General features: G+C 36.3%; 1 protein-coding gene across 3 annotated transcripts in view; it reads right to left on the bottom strand.

Annotated features, from left to right (window-relative positions):
- Nucleotides 1-17,679, bottom strand: part of kcna10a (potassium voltage-gated channel, shaker-related subfamily, member 10a) — a 32,394-nt gene extending 14,715 nt beyond the window's left edge. The window contains exons 1-2 of one of the 3 annotated variants that reach the window (XR_015523071.1): nt 17,424-17,676; nt 11,740-16,206 (exon numbers count right to left, since the gene is read on the bottom strand). The gene's annotated coding sequence lies outside the window, so the exon portion shown is untranslated. Of the gene's footprint in view, nt 1-11,739; nt 16,207-17,423 lie in introns of those variants that run through there. The other 2 variants (XM_087306448.1, XM_087306449.1) reach the window with 2 other exon arrangements.
- Nucleotides 17,680-22,599: the final 4,920 nt, after the last annotated feature.

Here is a 22,599-nt window from a genome sequence, read left to right as displayed (position 1 = left end):
TCTGCCAATGCATTGATGAAATTAACAATTGGATGTGCCAAAATTTTCTTCAGTTAAACAAAGAGAAAACTGAAGTCATTGCGTTTGGGAACAGAGATGAGGTTCTCAAGGTAAATGCGTACATTGGCACTAAAAGTCAAACAACAGAAAATAAGGTCAAGAATATTGGTGTGACTCTGGAGTCAGATCTGAGTTTTAATAGTCATCTCAAAGCAGTTAGTAAATCAGCATACTATCATCTCAAAAACATAGCAAGAATCAGATGCTTTGTTTCCAGTGAAGACATAGAGAAACTTGTTCATGCTTTTATCAGCAGCAGGGTGGATTACTGTAACGGACTCCTCACTGGCCTTCCCAAAAAGGCAGTCAGACAGTTGCAGCTCATCCAGAACGCTGCAGCCAGAATTCTGACCAGAACCAGGAAATCACAACACATCACACCTATTTTGCACTGTTATTGATCTGCTGTTATAATCAACTTATGTTGACAGAGAAGTTAGTAATAAACATTTGTACAGAAGTATTTATGTGTACAAAGCATCGTACAGCTTTACTGTAGACATTTTCTTAAGCGAAAAGGCTGTCGACTGAAACTTTCTGTCATACACGCCCACCAAAAGGGTACCTTTGGTAGTGGAAACGCAAGCCTGATAAAGGTGACCCGTACCGACCCGAAACATACCGTACTGTACCAGTCAGTGGAAATGAGCCAGGGCCGGAGTGGGACTCCTTTTTAGCCCTGGAGTTTCAAGCATTAGACCGGCCCACCTCAGTTCACAACCGACTATATTAAAATAAGGTCATTTCCAATTCAGTTTCTAATTACACTATCACGTCTTTTTCAAGAAAACAGCTGCTTCAGAACTTCAAATGTTCAACAACCTTAAAGTTTTATATGTCTTAACAATAAAAATTAAAAAGAATGAAAAAAAAAAGGATCGAACACGTCGAAACGTAGTGTGCTGACCACTGGACCATAAAGGGGCTGTTACGCTTGTGTGGCCGGAATGATACTTGCATCATCATTACCCTGCAGGCTGCATTTTGCTCATGGGGCTGCGAGACAATATATACGAAGAGCGGAGCTGCAGCAAAATAATGAATAAAAAGAGTGAGGATATGGTCAAATAAATAAATAAATGAAAAAACGTGCAACTGCTAAGAGTGCAACAGCTAGAAACACCGGTCCTGGCGGCCAAAAAACGGACCAGCCAACCGGGAACTCCCCCAATCCTCCCGATTAGCCAATCCGGGCCTGAAACGAGCCAATACATTGAATGAATTCATTAGCATTTAAAGCCACAGGCTACAAAACAGCTACTCAAACACCAACATTGGTATATTCTGGAGGTTATAATAAATTGTCTGCTGGCTATTTTGAGCTGAAACTTTACAGACATATTCTGGAGATGCCAAAGTCCTATCTTACATTTTGTAAAAGAAGTAAAATATGTGCCTTTTAAAAATTGGGTAAAAAAACAAGGTAAATGAAACCCAGATAGTGTTGAAAAATGTAGAACATGCATGAACTTTGTATGTTTAACAATGATTTCCACACTTGAGTTGCCAGGGTGAGAAACAAATCTAAACATTTTAATGTCTGGCTTACAAAATGATAAAAAAAGGAGGCGTTTCCATTTTTCTGACAAGATATTCAGCTTTTAAAACATGAATTTAATGTCTTGGGGAACGCGACTATATTTTGCAGACATTACTAAACCTAAGTAGGGCAAACAAAATATGCTTGGTGCTTACCCACCTCAGTTCACGACTGACTATATTAAAATAAGGTCATTTCCAATTCAGTTTCTAATTACACTATCAAGTCTTTTTCAAGAAAACAGCTGCTTCAGAACTTCAAATGTTCAACAATCTAAAGTTTTATATGTCTTAACAATAAAAATTAAAAAGAATGAAAAAAAAAATTACTCAGGTGAGGATCGAACACGTCAAAACGTAGTGTGCTGACCACTGGACCACAAAGGCGCTGTTACGCTTGTGTGGCCGGAATGATACTTGCATCATCATTACCCTGCAGGCTGCATTTTGCTCATGGGGCTGCGAGACAATAAATAAGAAGAGCGGAGCTGCAGCAAAATAATGAATAAAAAGAGTGAGGCTATGGTCAAATAAATAAATAAATGAAAAAAAGTGTGACTGCTGAGAGTGCAACAGCTAGAAACCCCGGTCCTCGCAGCCAAAAAACGGACCGGCCCACCGGGAACTCTCCCAGTCCTCCCGATTGGCCAATCCGTGCCTGAAACGAGCCAACACATTGAATGAATTCATTAGCATTTAAAGCCACAGGCTGCAAAACAGCTACAACAGCTACTCAAACACCAACATTGGTATATTCTGGAGGTTATAATAAATTGTCTGCTGGCTATTTTGAGCTGAAACTTTACAGACATATTCTGGAGATGCCAAAGTCCTATCTTACAATTTGTAAAAGGAGTAAAATATGTGTCTTTTAAAAATTTGGGTAAAAAACACAAGGTAAATGAAACCCAGATAGTGTTGAAAAATGTAGAACATGCATGAACTTTGTATGTTTAACAATGATTTCCACACTTGAGTTGCCAGGGTGAGAAACGAATCTAAACATTTTAATGTCTGGCTTAGAAAATGCTAAAAAAAAGGAGGCGTTTTCCATTTTTCTGACAAGATATTTAGCTTTTAAAACATGAATTTAATGTCTTGGGGAACGCGACTATATTTTGCAGACATTACTAAACCTAAGTAGGGCAAACAAAATATGCTTGGTGCTTACCCACCAAGCATATTTTGCTTGGCAACCCCTGATCCACAGCAGGTGATTTCGGGCTGGCTCAGGAATTGGGATGTTTCTATTAAGAGGATTACTGTGGCTGCGGCAGATCAGTGATATAAGCTGAGGATCACCTCGCTCAACTGAACATTAGCGCAACACGCCGGCAGGCTCAATTATTATGGGCACAACTCCAAAACATCAATCTATCATTAGGATCCAAATGTTTCCTCAAAATAGATAACCTGTGACTGCCTGAAAAGAACAACTAATAGCAGCATGTTTGTAATGTATGTTTCTGAAGATAAAAGCAGCTATAGGGCACATTTTAATAGGAAGTGTCCCCCATTGACCAGAGAGGACTGAAGGACAAGCCCACGTCAGCACATTATATGTCAGTTTATATGAAAATAATCCTAAAGCACTCTTTAACCCTCTTTTACTGGAACTGAGCAGCGACAAAATGTGATTCCCTCATGCTTCAAATTAGACTGAGAGTCCATGGTCTTTATTAATGTGAAAGCTGAAAGTTGTAAGACTTTGATGATTGTTTATTAATTGATATTAATTACAACAAAAGCAAATGACTGCAAAAATTTTGAATTGCACAGGCCATGGATGAATAGAAGAACTCAATTTATGTAATATATAATACAGATATAGGAAAGATATGCACAAGAAACTGATAGACAGACAACCCAGATAGCAAACGAAGGTGGGCCACATTAGGCAGTTATGCCTCACTGGTGGTATTCCTTTGGCCCAGACTAAATTAATGTGAGCCTGAAGTGGCCCACGTGTACAATGGCAAAAGGGGGCCAAAGATTTAAATTCATATATAGGCCATTTAAGGTAAAGATTTGGCAGTAATCTGAATGTGAGTCCAATGTGGCCCATGTGGAAAATGATAAATTTGGCCCAAATGATGGAGGACAAATGTGGGCCACAGTTGGCAAAATAATGGCATTGTCATTTAAGGGTAATCTGGGTCTAAAACTGAAGTGGCTCACATGTGTAGGTGCAAATGTGGCCCAGTTATCTTAAAACATATGTGGGCCACTTTTGGCAAATATTTGGCACAGGTAGTTCTGGCTATTGTAACTGTGAGCCTAATTTGGCCCAGAGAAAATATGGCATATGTGGCCCAGTTATTTTAAAACATTTGTGGGCCACTTTTGTCAAATATTCGGCACGATAAACTCTGGCTAATGCAGCCATTAGCCTATAGTGGTCCAGAGAAGATATGGAAAATGTGGCCCAGTTATCCTAAAACATATGTGGGCCACTTTTGGCAAATATCCAGCACAGTAGGCTATGGCTAATGTGTATTTGAGCCTATAGTGGGCCAGAAAAGATATGGCAAATGGGGCCCAGTTATCCTAAAACAAATGTGGGCCACTTTTGGGAAATATTTGTCACAGTTAGCTCTGGCTAATGTGGCCGTGCGCCAAAAGCGGCTAAGAGGAGATATGGCAAATGTGTTCCAGTTATCTTAAGGCATATGTGGACCACATAGACTAAAGTCACCATCATGGAGAAAATTGTTTGCTTTAGTTGGGCTCATAGCCCTGAACCTCTTAATATAAATTTAATTTTGGGCTGCTGCCACTTTTAAGAACTTTGCTTAAAAAGTTTGTTCATTACAGCAAACAAAATGAAGTGAGGCACAACCTGTGATAAAATAATATAATTCACTGATGTTTACCAATGTTTAATCCATTATTAGAAGTAATAGGCCAGATCTGGGCCAGAATAAAATCAAACTGTGACCCATAATAGGGTCAGTTCTGGTTCATTTGGTTGAATTCTGAAAAATACAAGGTATTTCTGGCCCAAATCTGACAAACGGGTGAACTGCCCTATAGCCATCGATACATTCAGTGTGTGGTCCAGATGTAAGTGTCTGGTGTGGGCCGGATCTGGGCCTGAATAAAAGCAAACTGTGGCCCAGAATAGGGTCAGTTCTGGTTTATTTAGTTGAATGCTGGCTGATATGTGATACTGCTATGGCTTAATTGTGGCCCAGATCTGGCAAACAGGAGTGGACTGTCCAAGTGCCATCATTCCATGCGGTATATGGGCCACATGTAAGTGTCTGGTGTGAGCCACATTAATTTTGCTAGCTAAACAGATAGATTGATATAGGGTTGAATATCATGAATTTCTCTGCATGTAAATCTCCTTTCAGTATTAGTTTTACATGAGCCTCTCAGACTCGATGCTTGTGTTGTTGTTGTAGTTGCACACTGTAAAAGATTTATATTTCCACCTTTACTTAAATCATAGCCTGAATTTTGTGTTATTGCAAATATGAGTCATAAATATATGAATATCTGATTATCACAAGGAATGCAGCTATTTAGTTTATATAACAGTTTTTCTTTCGTCATTTTAAATTTTCCCTTTTTAGTCCATGGGAATCTACTTCAGCTACTGGGCAAGAACCCATTCTATTTTTACATCCTGAAGAATGCAACTGTCACTGAGACATTTTGTTTACTGAATTTCAGTGTTAATATTAATATCAAACATCAAAACATTAATATTTGTGATTTATCTAAAGTTATATGAAACATTATCCAAAATTTGCATGTACATTTCAAGCATTTCCTTATGTACATTATGCATTATTTACAGTAAACTTAAATATTAATGTAAAATGCTTAAATACAACAGGGAAGATTTGATTCTGTGAATTTTTTACATCTTTCAGCCCTTTGGTTGACTTGGCAAGACTGATAAAAGCTCTAAACCACAAAGTTGGCACATGACAAAGTGTGAACACCACCCAGATTTTGTACTTTTATTTCGTAGTTCAGATTCCAGAAGTTATATATATTTAAACATGTGTATATAAACATTATTATTATATTTAATATTATTTATTAATTAATTTTATTTTCAACTTAGTCCCTTTATTAATCAGGGGTCATCACAGCGTAATGACCCGCCAACTTATCCAGCATATGTTTTACCCCACAGATGCCCTTCAGAGCCGCAATCTAACACCCATACACTCCCGCATTCACACACATACACCACGGACAATTTAGCTTATAATGACCTACAGTGCATGTCTTTATACTGTGGGGGAAACCGGAGCACCCATAAGAAACCCATGCGAACACAAGGACAACATGCAAATGCCACACAGAAATGCCATCTGACCCAGCCAGGCTTGAATCAGTGACCTTCTTGCTGTGAGGTGATCGTACTACCCACTGCGCCATCGTGACGCACCATTATTATATATTAAATATTAATTATTATAAATTATAAATGTATATGTACATTTTTTACTCTTTTCCCATGTGTATACAACCTATAGGTTACTACTAAGAAAATATCAGCACTCGGTACATCAACTTTGCTTAAGAAGACCCGATCTAATCCTGTTTATTTGAAATATGCCTGCTCCCGAGCAGGTTTGAGCTACCAGAACTGTTGCTATGACAACAACTCTTAGATGGGTTTTGAAGATCGAAACGATCCTGAATCGTGTTAAATCGTTGATAACAAAATCCAGCTAACTGAGTAATCCACGTACAAAGAACAGACCCCAAGATCACAAAGATAATCTAATGACTACATTTCTGTATCATTAGATGTTAGCAGAATGGAACATAACCACAATTAACTTAATTATATAAAAGAAAGTTTCCAAATGTAGAGAAATAGTAACAGAAAATGTTATAAATATTAAAATAATAATATTAAGATTCTACAGCTTTATGATGAAAGATTTTGAAAGCAAGTTTAAAACTAAACTATCTGGTTGTCAGTGTTACTTTGGTTCTCCCCACGGGAAACATTTATTAATATTGACTTTAGGATACAAACACATACTATTTTAAGGTACCAACCCAGCTTTACAATTTGTACATGATAATAGCATGATAAAAAATTATTTTTGTTTGTTTGTTTGCTTTTTAAAGGAATAATAATTTATTCAGCCACACGTTTTGACAGCTAATATGACGGTGATTTGATGCATTCTAGAAGTTGCAGACACCTTTACTGATAACAAAATGCTTTTTTGATGCAAAATAATTTTTAATTTGCAGATTAAGAGACTTGAATAGGCCTCGACATCTATAATAAAGAAAATTACTCTGATTTAAAAAGGTACTAAGCTGAAGAAAAATGTATGAATGTTGTCTGGTCATTGAAATATTTTAATTATATGTTGTTCATAAAAATGAACCAAGGCCAATTAGTCTTAGGGCTCTATTTTGACGGTCCATGCGCAAAGTGCAAAGCGCAGGGCGCAAACGCATTCAGGGCGTGTCAGGATCCACTTTAGCTAATATGAGGACGGAAAAATCCGCTTTGCGCCGTGGCGCATGGTCTAAAAGGGTTAAGTTTATTTTCTTAATGAGTTATGGGTGTGTTTTGAGAATAAACCAATCAGAGTTTAATTTCCAATTCCCTTCAGAGTCAGTTGCGTCACACCATGGTGCATTTGCTATTTACATGACGTAAAGTAAGTGTGAGTGGAAAAACTGAGCATTTTACTAGCAAGTAAACAGTTAAACAGAGCATCTACAGCGAGAATGAGAGATAAATTATTAACTTTCACTTTCGCTCTCATGGATAGGGAAACGTCGTACGCACAGACAACAATTATTCTATAAATAATTAATTTAGTTTGTTAGGTGCAAATATTTGTTTCAAAACTATTTCTAAATTCAGTTCTAATTTCCAGCAAACGAATAAATGAACAGTAATAACGAAGTGTGCTCAAAAACCTGAGATATATCCTAATACACATGTTATGCCCCATATGGTTTAAAATCTAAGCTTGTTTTTAATAAAACAAATATAAATTCGCATATAATAAATAATACTGCTAATAATAATAACATTATACAAAAGCAAATTGTCACGAATAAACTGAAAAAGCCACCCAAGATGAAGAAGGCATGAAAGTATGGTTTTTATATTTATGTAGGCTAGAAAATAATATGTTTTGTAATATTTTAATCCTTTATATTTATATCCTATATATATTTTTATTATATCCAATATATATCATCAATACTTAAATTATTTTTCATATGTAAAGATATTTGCGTATTGCTCTTGTGTGTATTAAGCAGTGTGTAAGCAAGACGCACAACTAACGCGCTCTGCACAGGACAATAGACCAGCTTTGTTCTGGTCTATTGAAAAATCTGTTATAGTTTCTCAAAATAGCAACGCGCCAGTTATACACCTCAACACACCTCCCTTTTTAGACCAGAACGCCAATGGGCGCACATATGAGCGCAAATGCATTTGCTATTTAAACAGAGTGGCCCAAAACTTCAAAACGACTCTTGCACCAAGCTGAAACTAGCAAACAACTATTGCGTCACGCCTTGAGCCACACTGCGCCAGGTGTATAATAGGGCCCTTATACTGAAAAACTAATGACTTCATTATTGTCAATTAGTATTAATTATATTTGGATAAAGAACAAAAATGGGTCCCACGAACCTGAACACCACAGGGGTTAGGATTTTATAGATATCAAGACTAGAAACAGAAACTAAGAAAAACCTTTTTTGCAGTTATTCGTTCTGGTTTTCTTGACTTTGTTGTGCTCTGGGCTACAAAAATCAGTCCCTGGTGCCTTGTCATTTGACTCTGTCGCACAGCTGTGATTGACAGAGCTTAGAGCCGCGTGAGCGTCTGGTGTCTGTGAGCCCCGCGAGTGCTGGTGGAATCTCGACGGCAGCTGTTTTGGCCCGATTTAGTCACTGAATCACATCTGCAAACAAGCCCAACAAACCATTAGATAAGAGCTGAGCACACAGATGTCACTTCTCTACCACTTCAAGCTGTGTGAGCAAGGTCCTATGGACAAGGTCAGAAAATTACCAGAGTGTTGTTAAATCTATTGTAATCTACTGTAGTCATTTATTATATATTTTATAACAAATTATGTTCATTTAATTTTCAATTTTTAGTCTTGTTTCCTTGTACATCATAATGAAGGGTTTTACTGAAAAAATAATTATAAGGGAGTGCAAATTGGCACTACCAGCTGGCACAGCTGTAAAAACTAAATGTTTGCATGCCAACATGAGCTCAATCTTTTACCGAAACTGTACAAAATCACAGAGTCATATAACTGAACACTTCTATCAATAAGTTATTACAAACTATATTTTTTTGTTAATTCAGTTCAGTTCATCTTTATTTCTATAGCACATTTTACATTGTAGATCGTGTTAAAGCAACTTAACATAGTCAAAGAAAAAAAAAAGAAAATTATAAGACTAAGTTAATCATGTTTCTAGCCTATTTTTTAAAGTTATGCAATATGTTTAAGTGAGTTTACTGTAAATTTAAATTACTCAAAGATAATTTAATTTTACTTCAGAAAAATAAAGCAGCCATGTGATCTTTTTTTTTTTTTTTTTTTTTACAATGAAGTAAAAGTTAGATCAACTTGCCTTTTTTAATAAAGTATTCTAAATTATATAGTTGTGCCTTTAATGGGTACTTCAAAACTTTTTTTTTTGTTGTTGTTTACTTTTGCTTGCACTTTTTAAAAGCATCCTTTGTTATAATCAACATTTAGCTTTAAAATCTTGTATTAAATGTACATTATTATATACATTTCAATTTAAATCATTGATTTAAAAGTGTTTGTCCTTTTATTATTTATATATTATTTTATTATTATTTGGTGATTAACAGACTAAAGAACATGTAAAGAACTCAATTATAAATTTCGAACTATATATGATTTTTGTAACATTTATTATATTTATAATATTTTTTTTAAAAATACAAGAAAAAAAAACGGTTCTGCAAATTGAGATTACAAATATATTAAAAACGAATGAAAAGTTAAATGTAATGTAGGTAAATTTCACAGCAATAAAAACAAAACAAATATGTTAATTTAAGTGTAAGCAGCATGCAATTAACTGTGTATTCTATCGTTTGTCAAAACCAAAACCTTAAATGAAATCCTTTTGAATACCACACAAATGATATCAAGTTATCTTTAAAAATTTAGGAGCATTTTGTCTAGAAACTATTAACTTAAGCTCCCATATATTTGACTGTTTCCAACTTCTGAATCTGAGCTACATATGTGTGTTACATTTGTGTTACTGTGTGTGTCATTTTTTGTAATTTCAGTAATAAAAAAAAATGTTGTGTCCATCCCTACATTCGGTACAACTCTGTTACTTTTGAGAAGCCATATAAAGGCATACCAGTCTTTAAAGCACGGATAGGAAAAGCATGTGACTTGCTCCTAGTGATGTCTCTCTCTCTGGACTCTGTAAGGCATGACATTCTTCTTCTCTCATTAATTTGTCTAAAATGTTTAGGATAAACCAATAATTGTTTGTCAACTGTTAATGTGTAACTTTTTGAAAACTATAACATGATGAAACAAATTCAAATATATAATGCTTACAGCCTTTTCACTCTTGTGTATTACTCCGCCTACATTAAATGTCACTTCAAGCTGTATAGAAGTGTCTTGAAAAATATCAAATAAAATATTATTTACAGTCATCATGGCAAAAATAAAATAAATTAGTTGTTAGAAATGAGTTATTATAACTATTATGGTTAGAAATGTGTTTAAAAAAAATCTTCTCTTCGTTAAACAGAAATCCAGGAAAAAATAGACGGGGGTAATAATTTAGGGGACTAATAATTCTGACTTCAACTGTATATCAGGAATGTATGCATTTTGTGTTGGCCACTCTTTGTATAACCCTGAGTTACTTTTCCGTAGACGATCTGTTTCTAAAGAGTGTCTTGTTTTCTTTACTGCAGACTAGTTCAGTTAAAAGAAAGAAAGAAGAAATGCCCGCATGTGTTTAGTGTTTTTCCTTATCGCAAACACAACAGTACTGTGCGATTGAGTTGCTTTGGCAATTTCGGGGTTATTTATTGTGATCTCCCGATTGCATCAGAGAAATACTGGTAAATCTCTGTAGACAGATTTCATGCTGCTCAGCCTTATAATCCTAAAATGTCAGTAAAATCACCTGTTTTGTTATCACTTTAGATATTACTCAAGGTAATCATATATGTTAAGGGTTCAAAAACTATTTAAAAACAAAGAACAATATGTACCAGAAGCAAACATTCCTTATTATATTTAAACATTCTTGCATTGTTTTTAGTGTCCACTAAGAACACATTAAAAAGCATAGCAAATTAAATTAAATTTACTAAAGTGATGTAATATACACAGATACAAAGATTAAATGTAATTCCAATTTACAATGGTAAAGACAACAGAAGTTACAACTGCCATTGCAAACTATGTTGGGACGATATAAAATATCACGTTATTTGGATAAAGTGACCTGTGAAGGTCATAAAATCATTAGCTAAGGCGTTTGCAGGGCCATCCTTCCAAAACATCCACTAAAAATATCCTGCCCCTGCTGCGCACCCATCTGTGCTCTGCTTAACAAGGGCATTAGAGTCTCTGCTGGTCACAGCAGCTCGACAACGCCTACGACTGACCCAAACGTAAACTCTTCACTTAGAGCAGGAGCCAACAACATCCTCCCTTTATCATGCCAAACATTACAAATTTGGGCGATAAGTATTGGGCAGCATGGTGGCGCAGTGGGTAGCACAACGCCTCACAGCAAGAAGGTCGCTGAATTCGAGCCTCAGCTGGGGCAATTGGCATTTTTGTGTTCTTCCCGTGTTGGTGTTGGTTTCTTCCGAGGGCTTCAAAGATGAAGTCCAAAGATGTGGAACAGGTGAAGTGGGTAAGCTAAATTGGTCGTAGTGTTTCCCAGTGCTGGGTTGCAGCTGGAAGGGCATCCGCTGTGTAAAATATATGCTGGATAAGTTGGTGGTTGATTCCGCTGTGGCGACCCCTGATTGATAAAGGGACTAAGCAAAAAAGAAAATGAATGCAGTATTTCCTTTAGGATTTTTTCCAGCTGTGGCGGCAGGCCTTTTTTTTTTACACATATCTACATGTGACGTTTTTTCAATGACAAATGTCGTGAACACATTATTAGAAGTCAAGATCGCATTTATGTAATAGCCTACAGCATGCGGATCTTTTTGCTTGCGCGCCGATTTCCTCTGCTCGTGCACAAAACTTCTTGCACACCCCTCAAATATAAACCGCTTCAAGAGCGCGCAGATCTTAGGCGCTCTCGAATAAATGCTGCTGATTTAGTGGGTTTATGTAACGAGTATATCTCCAGCATTTATTAGATTTGCTAGGAATATTTATGAAGGTCTCCCTAATAAACCTACAGAGCCATATTAATGCGTCCTGAAGTAAAGTGAAATGGCTATATGTCGTGTTTGCTGGCCTCACGCACCTGTCAGTCAGCTAGTCGGTCAGCACTTAATCTTAAAGGGTCACGAAACACCAAAACTCATGTTTTGAGCTGTTGACAGTTGTATATGTGTCCTACACTGCTAAAAACACTTTTAGGACACCTATATTTCACTAAAAAGTGTAAATTGGTTGTTTTTGCTTTATTTCAAGTAAATTCGTACTTCCGGTTTGAAACTAATTTTTGAAGCTGCGTCACGACCATGACATAATATCGTGTATTCCAGCGTGCAGACTGGGCGTCTGTACCAGAGTGAGTCTTATTACGTCTTACAGTGTGCTGCATTAATGCATGAGTAAAGCTTGGTTCAAACCAATCAGCGCGCTCTATTGTGCAACTTCATTAATATTTATTACTTTCACCGTGTTTACACGACATAGACGCCACTTTGTGTTGGCAAAACAAGCGTGAAGTGTTGCTTTTATTGTTTGCTGCAGTTAAGTTTTGTTTTCATTTTCTCTCTGTGAGAGCTCAGACTCGTGTGGATTACAGTGTACGCGACGCTCGACAACAATAACTTATGTGTCTAAGGAGGATTATTGTTTACCTGAGAGCTGTTCTCATCTGCAAACGCTGAGATCTGGATTCGCTTGTAGTCTCCTCTAAATAAAGACGCGGCTCTAGTTGCTGTGGATTGTCCTGTCTCTACAGATTTGGTAAGTGAGCATCCAGCGCTCTTTGTTTATTCAGTTTGTTCGTATCGAACTAAGTTAACTATTGCACCGAGTACAAACATGTTAGCACCACAACCAAACTTTAACCTCGTGTAGGATTTTCACCGCATTTATTAAAAATAAGATGTTTTAATGTTTTGAATAACACACTAACTTTTCTGAATAACACACGCGGCTTTCTGACACTACCTGCCGTGTGCATCTAAGTTTCCGGGAAGTGCGGAGGTTTTTTTTCTCTCATTCACCGTGCGGTATCAAACATTGCATGAAAAATACACGCTTAGAGCAGCTCCTCGAATCAAATATCTCGTTTGTCACGAGGGGCATGAATGAATTCCCTAAATGAAAGAGCCAAACTGCAGTTAAAGTCCACCATTTAATAATTTGGCAAATAATTCGACTACAGATGTCCATGTAGGTTAAACACCATCACTTTCTACTGTGTGTGTGTGTGTGTGTGTGTGTATTTTGACTCTGAAACTCGCGCGAGCCCAAATAGACACTCCCACACCCTCCCACTTTAGTTCCTCCGACACTCCCCCCTAAACAGAGCTGGACACGCCCACTTTTCTGACTTTTTCCAAAGTAGAGGTGTGAAAACACCTTGCTGAAACGAGGGGGTTTCATGGCCCTTTAAAGGGTATAACAAATGACGCACAGCACTACTACGGTTACAAAAAAGATTGCACTGTTATAATTCACTTACCCTTTAATACGTTTTGGTGCGATTATTACCCGCTATTAAAAATAAGATGTTTTAATGTTTTGAATGAGAAGCTGTCATGTAGCCGTGGCGGGATGAATTTTGGCGTGGCGCACCCCTATGGAAAAATGAACGTAGCGGAAACCATGGAATGAATGGAAATAAGTATTGAATGTGTCGCTATTTTTCTCAGAAAATAGATTTCTAAATGTGTCATTGACTCGAAATTTTTCACGAATGTTGGTAACAACCAAAGACATCCATAGATGCAAAGAAATCGAATCTAATTAGTTAACAAAATAAGTTATGTGCATACAAGGTAAAAGTATTGAACGCATGAGGAATGGGAGGTGTAGAAAGGCAGTGAAAGCCCAGACAACAGTTATACTGAGAGTTTATGCAGTTTTACATTGGTTATGTACTCATAAATCAAAAGTATTAAAAATCATTTTTTATTAAAAGTTTTCTGTGATGGTTGGTTGTAGAGGTAATGTGACAGAATATACAGTTTGTCATTCATTACTTTATGTAAGTGCTGTTATCAAGCATTTTTGCATAATCGCATATTTATTTTACATATTTGTTTCATATTTCATTCTTTAGTGATTTAAGGTCCTAATATTTTGTGTTAATTTAGCTGAAGTGTATTTATAAATGTAAATGTGTTGAAAGGTATAAATGTATTATTATTTCATATGTTGTACTTTAAGATATTTATTATGAAAACATGTCACTTTGAGGAAATGACTTGTAATTTGAGTGACTTGTTTATGGATCCCCGGATAGACTGACGATGAACATGTCAATGCTGTATAAAGTTACATGTGTTTAAGAAGCTTAAAGTTGCTGCTGTCATAAGTAAAAAGGACAGTGAAGAAGACTTTATTAATCCAAGGACCCTCTTTTCATGACAAGCGACCAACGAGGTATTTGTTTTGCTTAATAATGTATTAGATAATCGTAGTTTGTATAATTTCTTAAACGTTTGTACTGTGTTCATTTACTAATACAGTTCTCACGATGTCATGACAACAGGCGCAAAGCACATTATGGACGACCTTAAATAAACGCCCGTTCTGGAGAAACAACCTGTGTCTGTGTTGTTGTGAAGAGAGTTACACTTTATTTTCCTTTGGCATAGTCCCTTTGTTCACCTATAGCCATGAGCTTTGTGTCATGACCGAAAGGACAAGATCTTACAAATGGCCGAAATGAGTTTCCTTCGAAGGGTGGCAGGGCGCACTCTTATGGATAGGGTGAGGAACTCTAATACTCAGGAGGAGCTCGGAGTAGAGCCGCTGCTCCTTCACATCGAGAGAAGTCAGCTAAGGTGGCTTGGGCATCTGTTTCGGATGCCTCCTGGACGCCTACCTTGGGAGGTGTTCCAGGCATGTCCCACCGGAAGGAGGCCTCGGGGAAGACGCAGGACACGCTGGAGGAACTATGTCTCCCGGCTGGCCTGGGAACGCCTCAGGATCCCCCCTGAGTAGCTGGAGGAAGTGTCTGGGGAGAGGGAAGTCTGGGGTTCTCTCCTAAGACTGCTGCCACCGCGATCCGGCTCCGGAGAAACAGCAGAATATGAATGAATGAATAGTCCCTTTGTTCATCAGGGGCCGCCACAGAGAAATGAACCGCCAACTTATCCAGCATATGTTTTACACAGCGGATAGCCTTTCAGCCGCAAGCCATCACTGGGAAACACCCACACACACATACACTATTGCAAATTTAAATTATTTAATTTACCTATAACACATGTCTATACACTGTGGGGGAAACCGGAGCACCCGGAGGAATCCCACAGCAACACGGGCAGAACATGCAAACTCCACACAGAAATACAAAGTGGCCTAGCCGATGCTCAAACCTTCTTTCTGTGAGGCTACAGTGCTAACCACTGAGCCACTGCACTGCATACAGTTGGTATAAAAGTATAATTTTGTTTATGGAGATTCTGATATAAGCTATCAAAAAACAATGAGTGTGCATAACAATTACTGTAAAATGTTAAGTTCATTCTTTAATATTTCCCTGTTGTTGTTTTTATTTGCATCATTCACAGTGCCTAATGAGATTGACATATTTTATTTTTATTTTTTTTATTCATTCATTCTTATTCTTTTCGGCTTAGTGCCTTTATTAATCAGAGGTCACCACAGGGGAATGAACCGCCAAATTATCTAGCATATGTTTTACGCAGCGGATGCCCTTCCAGCTTCAAACCATCACTGGGAGGCACCAATACACTCTCTTTCCCACACATACACTATGGACAATTTAAATTATTCAATTCACCTATAGCACATGTCTTTGGACTTGTGAGGGAAACCGGAGCACCTGGAGGAAAACCCACGAGGAGAACTCCAGAAATGCCAACTGATCCAGCCGCGGCTCAAATCATCGACCTTCTATCTGTGAGGTGACAGCGCTACCCACTGTGTCACCCCTTTTTAAATACATTTTTTTCCCATATTTTATTATCTCTTTTTTTTCATTTCTGTACTAACCCAAGTGTGTCAGTGAAGTTAGTTTTGAGAAAACTTTTGGGCTAGCCTATATTTGTTCACAGAAGATTGCCAGAAGATTGTTCACAGAAGACCTTGATTGTCAGGGGAGCGCAGGGCACAAAGTAACGCGGGGTTAATTGTAGCACAGAGTTTTAAGGTATTTGCTCAGGATTAACCATGGCATGCTTCCGAGGTTTTCACCACAATGTCCGCAGACGTCTTCCTGCCAAGTATTGAAAAAGTTCAGGGAAATTTGCATGAGAAACACAGGAGAAACCATTTTTGTAGCATAACAGTATTATACTCTATAGTTTTTCATTTAAAAATAATCCGTGAAAGTATGTATAAAATCTAATATTATTATGATTACTATCTTCTTGACTAAAAGATGACACCATTTTAAAAGTTGTAAGAAACACACAGTGACTGCTAGCAAGTTTTGAGGAAAACATGACACAGAGGGGTTAGTTAAAACAGGGTGTTACAATTAAGCCACACACTGTTGGACACCAATTAAACTAACATATATATATATATATATATATATATATATATATATATATATATATATATATATATATATATATATATATATATATTTTTTTTTTTTTTTTTTTTTTTTTTTTTTGTGTAATGTTGGGATCTTTTTAAATAAAAATGTTTTTAAATAAAAATATATATTTTTTTAATAGAATAAAAATGTTTTATTGCTAATAATGCAAATAAATGCATTGTATAATAATGGATAAATGGATAATAATGCAAAAGATTCAAATGTGTTCATCCAATAAACAAATAACTAAATAAACACAGCTACTGTGCTTTGTAGAATAAAAAATAAATGAGCCAATTACTGAGGAAATGTAGCTACTATTTAAAGCAAACAGAAATTAAATTAACTGTGTGGAATCTGCCTTTTTAAAGCATGTGTTACAACTAACCCTGTCTGTAACAACTTGCCCCGCAGGTGGGGTAAATAGTAACATTTTTACTCCTGGCACTTTGGGCAATGCTGCACAGAAATCATAGATCCGGCAATCATAATTGCATTGCTCATTTGTAGGAGAGACTTGTGTGTTATTGGTAAAAAAAAATTGGTTTGTCTAACCCCATTACTTTGTTTATTATTTGATCAAAACCGAAAAGTGCTAACTTGTGCCCCGCTTACTCCCCTATTCAGACACCTAAAACACAAACTAACAAATTAAACATGATTTTGAACAAAGATAGTATTTGTGGTAACGCTGTGGTTTAAAACAAAAAACACTTTTAAAGCAAAAAACACTTCTGACAAACGTTTACATTAATAAAAACTCCATTAAAAAGAAAAAAATATCTTCACACATTTCTCCGACAAACCATTCTCACTTAACTCTTACTTCCAGACAAAGTCTGTCTTGAATGTTAAAGGGTTTGCTCAGGTGTAAATGTCGTCATTACCTGTGTACCGTATGTGATGAGCAGCGACGTGCCCAAAAGCGCGCGCCTGTGCAACAGCTGTCGATGACGCGCAGAGGAGCTCAGAGGCGTGTGAACAGTGCGCGACGTTTCACCAAGACAATATGGAGAAAGTCTTGAAAAACGAGGAGCCGGCGTCTCGAGTGGTCACTGGACTTCAAAGCGTTCCAGCTGTTGGTGAAGTGTGTGTACATCTTATCTCCAGGCAGAACATCAGCGTGTGTGAGTTTGATCTGTCAGCGGATCTGATGTGGGCTGGACAAAGCAACTGCTAACAGATGTGCCGCTGTCCAATAACGAAACATTTTAATCCCACGATAATAATGATACTAATAATAATATCAATCAATAAATAAATAAATAAATAAATAAATAAATAAGTAAAATTAATAATAATAATAATAATAATAATAGTAATAATAATAAATTATTATTATTATTATTATTATTATTATTATTATTATTATTATTATTATATAAATACATACATAATCACAATTCTTTAAGAATAATTTTTGAGATTGCATTTAGTTTAGTACATAATTTACTTTTAAATACTTTACTTTTTACGTTTTAAATTAGCCTATTACTATTATCATAATTATGGTATTTAATAATAATAATAATAATAGTTACTATTATTATTATTATTATTAGTAGTAGTAGTAGTAGTAGTAGTAGTAGTAGTAGTAGTAGTAGTATTTAAATACATAAATACATGCATGAGAATAACACAATTCTTTAAGAAGTATTTTTTGAGATTGCATTTAGTTTAATACATAATTTACTTTTAAATACAATTACGTTTTATATTATACAAAAGGAGTATATTGTCATTATTATTATCATCATAATTATTATTATTATATGCATAATTGTATGACATTACATAAGATATATTGCTTTTGCAGCATTTGTCGCCATAAATGCTGTATACCTTCATTCTTACTTTTAACAATGAATGCAAATTAGCATTCATGTGCGTGACAAGTCGTTATTGATTTACTTCATTCATAGTAAAGTAGAGGAAGGTAAAACGAATCAAACAAACTCTCAAGGGTGATGATTTACCCTATTCTTGATTTTCATTAGACTCGAGCACTGCTCTGTAACTGTGTAACTCGCGCCTCCCGCCGGACATTGAGAGACATTGCAGTTAAAAACAGGGATGTCATTAATCTGGCGACAAAATCTTGCATTGACGTATTCAGAAATGACCCAGAGCAGCACATAAAGACTGGGCAACATATGAATAATACTTAATGAACTCATGTTAAGATTAAATTTTGGTTTGGAACCGTACTTTACAAAAGAGAATCAATAAGTCTGAAGTGAAAATCCATTTGTAGCTCATAGTCAATTAGAGCAATGGACAGGTGTGTGTGTGTGTGCGTGTAGGTGATTTACTTACCTAGTTTTATTCTAAATAACAAATAAATGTCAATATTTTGTATTATTATTTATTATTATTTCATTTCATATGTTTTAATAGATTTATATATATATATATATAATTTATAAAAATTACTAGCTTTCTATTATATATATTTTTCATATTATTCAACCTCCAACCTCCTAAAACACCCAGAGTTTTAAACTTCAACAATGAAAATAACATTTTAAAATATTATTCATCTGTTATCTATTAATATATCTTAATTAGGCACCAGTGAAATAGGTTAAATATGTTATAGTTTTTAATGTGAGACTGGTTGCTGGTTTGAGCCTCGGCTGGGTCAGTTGGCATTTCTGTGTGGAGTTTGCATGTTCTCCCTGTGTTGGCATGGGTTTCCTCCAGGTGCTCCGGTTTCCCCCACAGTCCAATGACATGCGCCATAGGTGAATTGGGTAAGCTAGATTGTCTGTAGTGTATGTGTGTGAATGAGTGTTTATAGGTGTTTCCCAGTGATGGGTTGCAGCTGGAAGGGCATCTGCTGCGTAAAACATATGCTGGATAAGTTGGCGGTTCATTCCGCTGTGGCAACCCCTGATTAATAAAATTAATGAATGAATAATATGAGACTATTGTCTATTATCAATATTAATTTTTATTCTGAAGCCACCATATATATATATATATATATATATATATATATATATATATATATATATATATATATATATATATATATATATATATATATATATATATATATATAGTATCTGCTTTTTGCTGGCTGTATGTGGGAATATGTATGTGCCAATCAGATTCGAGAACCAGACAGAACTGTTGTGTGTGTGTATATATATATATATATATATATATATATATATATATATATATATATATATATATATATATATATATATATATATATATACATACCACAGTTCTGTCTGGTTCTCGAATCTGATTGGCACATACATATTCCCACATACAGCCAGCAAAAAGCAGACACTACAGATCTAAAGTATAAAAGATGCTTGCTCAACTGTTTAACTGTCAGCTTGTGATTTGAATCCAACGCGAAAGAAAGTGGTTCCTCATACAAAAGGGTTTTAGAGACTCTCCATGTTTGATTTTGTTTTTATATACACAATTATGCCATCAAACTGTTGTATAAATGCAATATCACACTCATAGCTATGCGATATGGATGTATATCGGCACTGGTGGGGGCACTAAGGCACGCCTTCCACCAGTGCCGATATACAGCTATATTGCACTGCTACTTGTGTGATATTGCTCATTCATATATATATATATATATATATATATATATATATATATATATATATATATATATATATATATATATATATATATATATATATATATATATATATATTTTTTTTTTTTTTTTTTTTTTTTTTTTTTGGGCAAAAAAATGGATGGATGGAGGGATGGATGGATAGATAGATAGATGGACGGACTTACAGATAATACAGATAATGTTTACATTAAAATATTTAAATAATTTGTAAAGAGTAAAAATACTACGACTGCTTTTATTATTATTATTTTAATTATGTAGTAGTAGTATGACTATGCATGGTCTAAAATATAACATTGTTGACTTAATATTATAATTATGCATGTATCTATTCATGCATATTCCAAAAGAAAGAAAGAAAACATTTAAGAAATATAGAATTAATCCTAATATTCTGACCAGCGCTCTGCTGGTGGCTTCAGAGGAGGCCTGCTGAACTATCACTCAGCATCACTGATCTTTATAAACACAGAACTGCAGCTCATCTCAAAAGGCGGAGGTCTCCATTTACAGTGGAAGACAGAGAAGATGACGGTACTTCATGTAAGTCATTTCATGTATTCTCATCTCATCCCAGCAGACAGGAGGGGTCTTAAAATATCCTCCCCCCATGAATATTTTACAGCAGCTCCACAGACTCGCTCTCTCTTTTCTCTCTTATTCTTCTCTTCTTCACCAGTTGTCAGCATTTAGTGATTAAAAAGATCAAATAAAAATGACAGAAAAAGCACACAACTTTATACACATTTTAATGAATTGACACTCTTCACGAGTGTTTGTCTGAGAGAGGATGTTAATATTGTACCTGTCTTCTCAATGCAGACTCCTCCATTCGTTCACAAACACAATAGAGCAACACAACCCATTACAGTATGTCAAATCCCATCCATTAAGAGGTGTGTGTTTTTTCTCTTGGCCCAGAACTCATCTCTCTCCTCTTTGAGCTGTTAGATGCATATTAGAGCTGGAGTGGGTGATGTTGTGCTGAGTGACCATTAGCGTTCAATGACTATTTTGTTCCAGCGGTTTTCATTGGTGCTATAGCACTCTTTACCTTGATCTGCAAACTTGTGTTCAACCAAAGTTTCCTTTGTAAAAACATTCACCATGTTACTATTCAAAAGTTTGGTGTAAGATAAAAAATAAATAAACTAATATATGTAACTATTTTTATAGTATATTTGAGTATTAATAATAATAATTAATAATAATAATAATTACTTACACTTATATAGCGCTTTTCTGGGCACTCAAAGCACTTTACACAATGGGGGGATCTCCTCATCCACCACCACACCAGCTGATTGGTGGAGAGGAGACAGTGATGAAGCCAATTGAATATGGGGATGGTTCAGAGGCCATGATGGACAGAGGCCCTACTCTTTTCAAAGGACATCCTGGGATTTTTAACGACCACAGAGAGTCAGGACCTCGGTTTAACGTCTCATCCGAAAGACAGCGCTCACTGAGCAGTATAGCGTCCCCGTCACTATACTGGGGCATTAGGACCCACTCAGACTGCAGGTTGGGCGCCCCCTGCTGGCCTCACTAACACCACTTCCGGCAGCAACCTAGCTTTTCCATGTGGTCTCTTATCCAGATACTGACCGGGCACAGCCCTGCTTAGCTTCAGTGGGCGACCATGTGAGAGTTGCAGAGAGCTAGCTGCCGGCTAATTGGTATTGGTAGACTGTCTGCTTAATATCTGTTGATACTGCTCCTTTAACAGACATTTAAGTGACTATAAGAAAGTAGTTTAAGTACAAGTCAACTTAAACTAATCCCAACACAACAGACTACAATCTAAGGCCCGTTTACACTTGTGCGTTTTCGTTTTAAAACAGCGTTTTAGATCAAAAACGATCTGCGTCAACACTAGCGTTTCACCAAGCGTTTCTGAACATATCTCCGTCCACACTACGCCACCAAAAACGTATATCACGTGACCATTCGCGCACTCTGGACATGCGCATTCTAGTATAAACAGGAATCATGTGTCTTGCTAGGCATTTGGTTATTGTTAGTCAACAAACGCCGGTTGAACAATGAACGCGATGGCTAAGAAAGCAATAGAGGTATTTTTGTGGACAGACGACGAGGTCGAGTTGTTACTAAACGTAACAAATGAATAACAGCACAATGGCACCAAAAACAGACAATAGTGCAAACAACGCTCCCATTTCTGTGTCCATGTTATTGTTTACAGTGAAGGCTGGTCTGCTGTCTTCCGGTAGCGCTAAAGCCATGTGTTATAGTCATGTGATAGGGGCTTGATGAATAAGGGAAGGATACGCGATTACACAAAAGCCCCAATCAGGTAGCGAATCTCAGCAGCCACGCCTCCGATTTCAGATGTCTCAGTTTTCCCCATCCACACTGAGACAGAGCAGCAGCGTTTAAGTAGGAAAATGGCCTCTTCAGCGTTTCCAAAATGCTCCATTTTT

Source organism: Danio rerio, chromosome 23 (assembly GCF_052040795.2).
Source record: "Danio rerio strain M-AB ecotype USA chromosome 23, GRCz13ab, whole genome shotgun sequence".
NCBI lineage: Eukaryota > Metazoa > Chordata > Actinopteri > Cypriniformes > Danionidae > Danio > Danio rerio.
Note: the sequence above shows the minus strand (reverse complement) of the source record. Positions and strands in the feature narration are given on the sequence as shown.